This window comes from Marmota marmota, unplaced genomic scaffold (assembly GCF_001458135.2).
Source record: "Marmota marmota marmota unplaced genomic scaffold, marMar, whole genome shotgun sequence".
Classification (NCBI taxonomy): Eukaryota; Metazoa; Chordata; class Mammalia; order Rodentia; family Sciuridae; genus Marmota; species Marmota marmota.
The window spans coordinates 15855767-15862678 of NW_026000068.1; positions in this window are offsets into that span (position 1 = coordinate 15855767).

The window sequence follows — 6912 nt, forward strand, 5'->3', positions numbered from 1 at the left end:
TATATATATATATATATATATTTCTGAAACTTCCAACAGAATAGCTACAAAGATATAACTTTTGAAGACAATGTAGGGTATTATTTCCCTTCCATGCCAGTCTAATAAATCATTACTTTCCAATAATTCTTCTTCCTGTTATTTCCCAAATGTCTGTCTTCTCTTCATCCCTGTGACCAGCACTCCAATACAGGACTTCATTTCTCACCAGGAATATTACTGTAACTAGAGCCCTCGTGTCAGATCTCATTTGATATGGATTATTTGATCATATTATTCCTTTAGGTAAAGTCTTTCATGGTTTTCCATTACATTTAAGGACAAAACCCAAAAATCCTTTGCAAAGCCCTGAATGCCTACAACAAGCTGGTGCCTTTTTCTTTCCAGCCTCCTCATCCTCATCCTCTTCCTACCCCTGCCTCTTGCATCCTAATCCTCAAATCATCAGGATGTTCACTCTACCCCTTTCTTCTTCTGCATGTGCCCAGTGCACGTACTCATGCCCCAGGCCCTTTACGTGTCTGACAACACATTCTGTTCTAGTACTTTAATGTGGCAAATTCCTTTTCAGTCAGCAGGTCTCACCTTGGCTTCTTGTGAGAAACCTGCCCAGTGCTCTGAAATTACTTCCTTCTACCTCAGTCATATTACTTATCACACTACAATGCCATGTTTGTTTCTCTATTTATCTCTAGTAGTTTGTAAATATTTGCAGTGGGGGTATTTTGTTTAGCTATTATATCCTCCATGCCTAGTGCTTAGCACATAAAAATATCTATTGAAGGAATGAAGTTTCTCTATATTCTAGCTGGATTAGATTATAAATCCTTTTGTTTCCAGTGCTTAGTATGCATCTTTTTCCTAAATATCTCTTCAGTTTTACCTTGTTCTTACTGAGCATTTACTATGTGCCAAGCACTATGTTAAGTATTTCATATGAATTAACCAATTTGAAACTCATAATAACTATTTCAGGTCAGTGTTATCATTAACCCATTTTACATATGAGACCCAAGTCACAGAAATGTTAAATAACAAGTTGTATAACATTGAGGAGGTAATTGGCAAAGCTACGGTTCAAATAAAGCAATTTGGTTTCTGTACTCTTGGTACTGTGCCATACTACCTGTGTGTCTGTGAGTGCTTGCCAAATGAAGGAATGAATAAATAGGATCTTCCCAATGTCTGTGGGTGTAGAACTGTGAGCCTATTTAAGGAGGGAGGTAGAAGACACACTCCAATCTGTAATGTACTTAATATCTCATAGGAGTAATGTCGTAGGTTTCACTGGAATAACTGATATACTATGGATCCTACTATGGAGGTGGCAGCTGCAGAGGCTGAACTTGACTTGCCCATGGCGCAATGGAATAAAGACTCTCAAACCATCACCCTACTCTACAAGCATGTGGCTTAGGGAGCATATTTCTTAATGTGTCCAAGCTTTAGTTTCCTTTTCTATTTTATAGGAATGTAATTGTTAGGAATCTCTTAGGACTATGCATATTCAGTCAGTTAACAAATCAAAGTTTGCAGTTTAGTGCTCCAAAAAGGAAAAATAAGCAGGAAAATGTTTTTTTTCGCCCCCCCTTGGGGAGATGCAGTAGAGCCAAGAGATCCTGTCAGGGTTTTGAGAAAAGCTGCCATTACCCTTTCCAAATAAATATGAGGAGGGAGGAGAACGGTCCAAGTGTAAGCTAGTACTGCTATTTCTTAGCAAATTGGGGAAATCAGTTAGGAAACACTAAAAGGAAATGTTAGAGACAAACACACAAGCAACCACCTTAAGGATTCTCCACAGTTCATTAAGAGGTACCAGACCATATACTTACAGTTAGAAAACACCTCTCTTTTGAAGAATTTAAGCAGATTTAAAATTGGAACCTTTCTAGCCCAAGGACATTCCAAATTCTATGAACAATTTTTAATCTTTCTTCCTTTCCCTCAATCATTGTTTTCCTGTCTTTCACCTCTGGCTATAAACTTTCCCCTACAAACTTTTTTTTTTACTGTGCTAGGAAAATCCTTGAGTTCTGTTGTTTATTTTGATAGGAAACAGCTAAAAATGAAAGTAAATGAAAACAGAAATACTCATTCCCACAGGGGCTGGGGATAGAGCTCAGTTGGTAGAGTGCTTGCCTTGCATGCACATGCATAAGGCCCTGGGTTCAATCCCCAGCACCACAAAAAAAAAAAAAAAAAAAAAAAAAGAAGGAAAGAAATACTCAGTCCCCTTGGCTGCATTCCAAGAAAGATGCCAAATGTCAGAGGTCTTGCTGAAAGCTATCCCTGATCTTCTAGCCAGCAACAATCTAAACATTGGATGGCTTTAGGAACTCTTCCCAGCAAAGTTCTATAAGCAGAACTGATGGTAAAATATTAGAGTCTTAAGCTTCCAAATCATTCACTAATGAGCCTCGGGTCATAGGTCACATGCAATGGATTCAGAAATGTGACTGTTCATTTCTCTGGGAAATGAACATATAGCACAATGGGGAAATACAGATCCTGGTCCCACCACCTTGGTGACTTTGCAGTAATTGCTTATACTCACCAAACTACTATTGCCTCTAATATTAGGAATAAAAAGTCCTCACCTCACAAGGTTGTGGTAACAATGAAAAGTTCTTTGGCTGAGGGTGTAGCTTAGTGTTAGAACACTTTCCTGGCATGTACAAAACCCTGGGTCTCCTAGTATGCACAAAGCCCTGGGTTTCATTCCCAGCATGAAAAGAAAAGAAAAAGAGGAAGTTCCTGACACATTGAAAATACCTACTCAGTAAATGTTAGTTACCACTAGTACTAGTCCTGACAGCCCTGAATATCTATAGGCAGAAACCAATACCTTGTTTTGTGGTTTCTAGTACAGAGTTTCTGGACATACCACCCTTAGATTGTTTCCATTGTGTCTACAACAGTCAGTTACCCAAGAAAATCTGGGCAAGTTTAATAACTCAACCGTGAGTTTCCAAGGCAAAGTAAAAGTGACTCCCTAAAAGGAAATGATTTGAATAGAAGACAAATGATACACTTATTAATAAGAGTACCTATCACCTTCTGAGTACCTAATACATCATCCCACTGAATCATCACACAGCAGTTATGGGACATCATTAATCCTATTTTATTAATAAAGAAACTGGGGTTCTTAGGTCCTTATGTATATAATAAGTGGTGGAGCTGGGATTTATTCCTGGGCTATCAAACTCCAAACCTTCTTCTCTTTGCAGTCTTAGAGCTGAAATTTTCAAAATTTAGCAAGGTAGCCTAGAAAAACTCAATATTTTTCTTAACATGGCCCTGGGGCAAATGCTCAAAAAGCAATTCCTCTCAGTACCCTCTGACCTCACCTGGTGATCAAGAGTCCTTGTTAAGCACACTTATCATAGGTACATGCTTGGTTTGAAGAGATTCTGAGAGAGACTTATTTTTAATTATATTAGAAGGAACCCAAAAGACAGACATAATACCTTGCGTCTGTCTTATCTACCCACACATGGTGATGAGTGCTTGCTAATGGGGCAGAGCTTGCAAAGAACTCCAAGAGGGACACAGTTCCAATCAAAGCAATCATGTGCCCCAAATACTCCTGTGGCAGAAACTATTTTCCAAAGATAAACACAGTAATAGTCATCCCACATGTTCTGTTGCAATGTGATCTTGCAATTCCCCCATCAGGAGGTGGAGTCTATAAGTGAGGTAATACACAGGTTTGTTGGTTCAATTTAGCCATACCACATGTGTATGTATTTCAGAACAATATATTATTATACATAATAAATGCATTTACATTTTGTCACCTGAAGAAAAGAGGTGGAGTCTGTTTTTCTTATCCTTGAATCTGGGCTGGTCTTCACGACTTATTTGATCCATAGAATTTGTTGCAAGTGAGGTTAGGGGTCTTCTGAGGTGAGATCAGGCACAACACATCAGCTCTTGCTTTGGACTCTTGGACCATTCACTCTTGAGAGATTCTTTCTGTGAAGCCCAAGTCACACGTACATAAACCGTATGAGGGAACTCCAGGTGACAACCACAGTGGAGCTCCCATTCCACAACCAGGTTCAGCTTCCAGCCTAGTGAGTTGCATTTTCTAAAAAGTGAAGGAGATTCTACAAACTACATCCAAGACTTGAATATGCATCCTGGGCTGAGATCTTAGAGCAGCAAGCTAAAGAGGAAGAATTGACCACTCCACTAGGATCTTACATTGATTTGGTAAGAATAAATCATGGTAGACATAGGGATTGGCACAAAATGCATATTCAAGAAATACCTCCTCTATCAGTTAATCATATTTCTTTTTTTTTAATGGAGTTACCACAAATTTCATAAGGAATAACAAAACATTCCATTAGTTCCACAAAGGAAAGAAAAAGAGGTCAGTCACAAGATAGGAGAGTTGGGAGATTTTTATTTAATTGACAACTCTCAGTACAAATACTTGGTAAAAGTCAGAAGGAATAGGCCACTCAGCCAAACTTCTTGTTGTGTATACATTTGAGCAGAGGATTGATCCCACAGACTTTAACATTTTTGCTAAATGCCACTTTAGCATTTTCCTGGGTAGGATCCGTGCATCAGTTCTGTGGGAATGTTCTGATTATCTGTTGTTGCATAACAAACTACCCCCAAATTTAGTGAATTACCTAGCACAGTGGAGTGAAAAAATGGATTTTAGTGATATTGCTTTGTGATTTGCTAGCAGAAAAACTTTGGGCAAGTTACGTAACCTCTATCAACCACAACCCATTCCACACAGGCATGATGTAGTTAAACAGAAACCCCGAGGTCAATTGGCTGTGTTCAGTCCCCAGAGAACCAAGGCAGGTGGTTCCTCTGCCAGGGAGACAATTGCAGTAAGAGGCAGGAAGCAACCAAAAGGGAAAAGATCTTTGAATAAGAGGAGAGTTTTCCAGGCAGCAACTGGCCCAGGGGATGGCCTTTTTTCCAACAGACTGTAGACACAGAGATCCTAACAGCTCATCCTTCCCCATGGGTTGGAAAAGAGTCATTGACTTTAGATCCTTGGGAGGGATTTTGACTTTGAGGGAGAGTCATGGCTCCCAATATATGTGGGTCTGTTTTTTTTTTTGTTGTTGTTTGTTTGTTTTGTTTTAAGAGAGAGACAATTTTTAATATTTATTTTTTTAGTTTTCGGCGGACACAACATCTTTGTTTGTATATGGTGCTGAGGATTGAACCCAGGCCGCACGCATGCCAGGCGAGCGTGCTACCGCTTGAGCCACATCCCCAGCCCATGGTTCTGTTTTGTTACTATTAGGTCCAGAAACAAAACATAAGGTAATATAAATCTCAGTAACAGAAAATAGGTAGCACAGGGAAAGCACATGCTTGAAGGTCCCAACTTGAGCTTCAGAGATATACAGTGTGCAGTTGGCAGATCAGCATTAAAATATGAAAGCAAAATATGCAGGGACAGCCTGGAGGCTGGACCAGAGCTGCAGGAGAGCTTGTGACCTGGTCCTCCTGTTGAAAGCCCTCCTGAGTATGAGTAGACACTTTTTGTGTTTGTTTGTTTGTTTTTGGTACCAAGAATTGAACTCAAGGGCACTTAACCATTGAGCCACATCCCTAGTCCTTTTTATTTATTTTGAGACAGAGTGTTGCTAAATTGCTTAGGGCCTCACTAAGTTGCTGAGACTGGCCTTCAACTTGCAATTCTCCTGCCTCAGCCTCAGCTGGGATTACTGGCTTGTGCCACCTTGCCTGGTATGGCAGATGAAAAACCAGCCCCTACCTCAGAGCAAAGCCTGTCCAAGGAAGGGGGCGTGACCCTTGTCCTTGGAAAGACCCACAGAGCACTCCTAGGCACATACCCTTGTTTATCTACAAATAACAGGAGAGATCTGCTGAGCCAGGTGTCCCTGACTCAGTCAGACTAGGTGGGGACCCATAGCAACCCCCTAGCAGCCACCAATCAGCATGAGACCAGGAAAATACCTGGGATGCCAGATGACCCTCCCAGTAGTTTATGGTGGTTGATAACATGTTGGGAAACCATGTAGTTCAGCACTACTCCCCTCATGGCTTAAACCAATCAGTTCAAATGAATCCCCCTCTTGTAGTAACCAATCACCCTTACCCAACTTGTTCCCACCAGTGAATGTGCTAATCATGTTTTAGAGTTGTTTTATGATTTTCCCGCGGTGTGTGATGATTTGCTAAGAGATGCTATGATGTATGTGAAGTCCCTGCCTTCCCCAAAGAGTGTATAAAACTGCTGCAAACCCTGGGCTTGGGGCCTCTCAGCGTTACCAGTTGCTGTGTGAGTGGGGAGGACCGAGCTAGCTTACAATAAACACGTCTTTGCTGCTTACATCGATCTTGGTCTCTGGTGGTCTTTTGGGGGTTCCGAATTTGAGCATAACATAGACTTTTGACATTAGCCCCAAATGAGGTTATATGTTTGCCTGTCCTTGAGATATATTGAAAGAAGGCTATGTTCATCATGCAATTTGAAACTTGTGTTTCACTGTAATTCTAACCACTTGGGTGGCTGAAGCAGGAGGATTGCAAGTTTGAATTCAAACTCAGCAATTTAGCAAGGCCCTAAGCAACTTAGGGAGATCCCCTTTGAAAAGAAAAAATAAAAAGGCCTGGAGCTATAGCTCAGAGGTAAAGCACTCCCAGTAGCAAAAACAAAACAAAACAAAACAAGCAAACAAACTTGTTTGTGTTCCACTACTGGAACTACCACCTGCAATGTGTTAGCAATTAATATTTTTTAAAATATTAATATGTTTAATAGATCAATCTCTAATAAATTTGTATATAAACACATATGTTGCTTTTATTTTATGTTAACAAAACTGTAAACCAAAATGTAACCACTACCACAATTTGTAACCCTATTTTTAGCACTAGTATTTACTAGTCAGTGTAGATAGA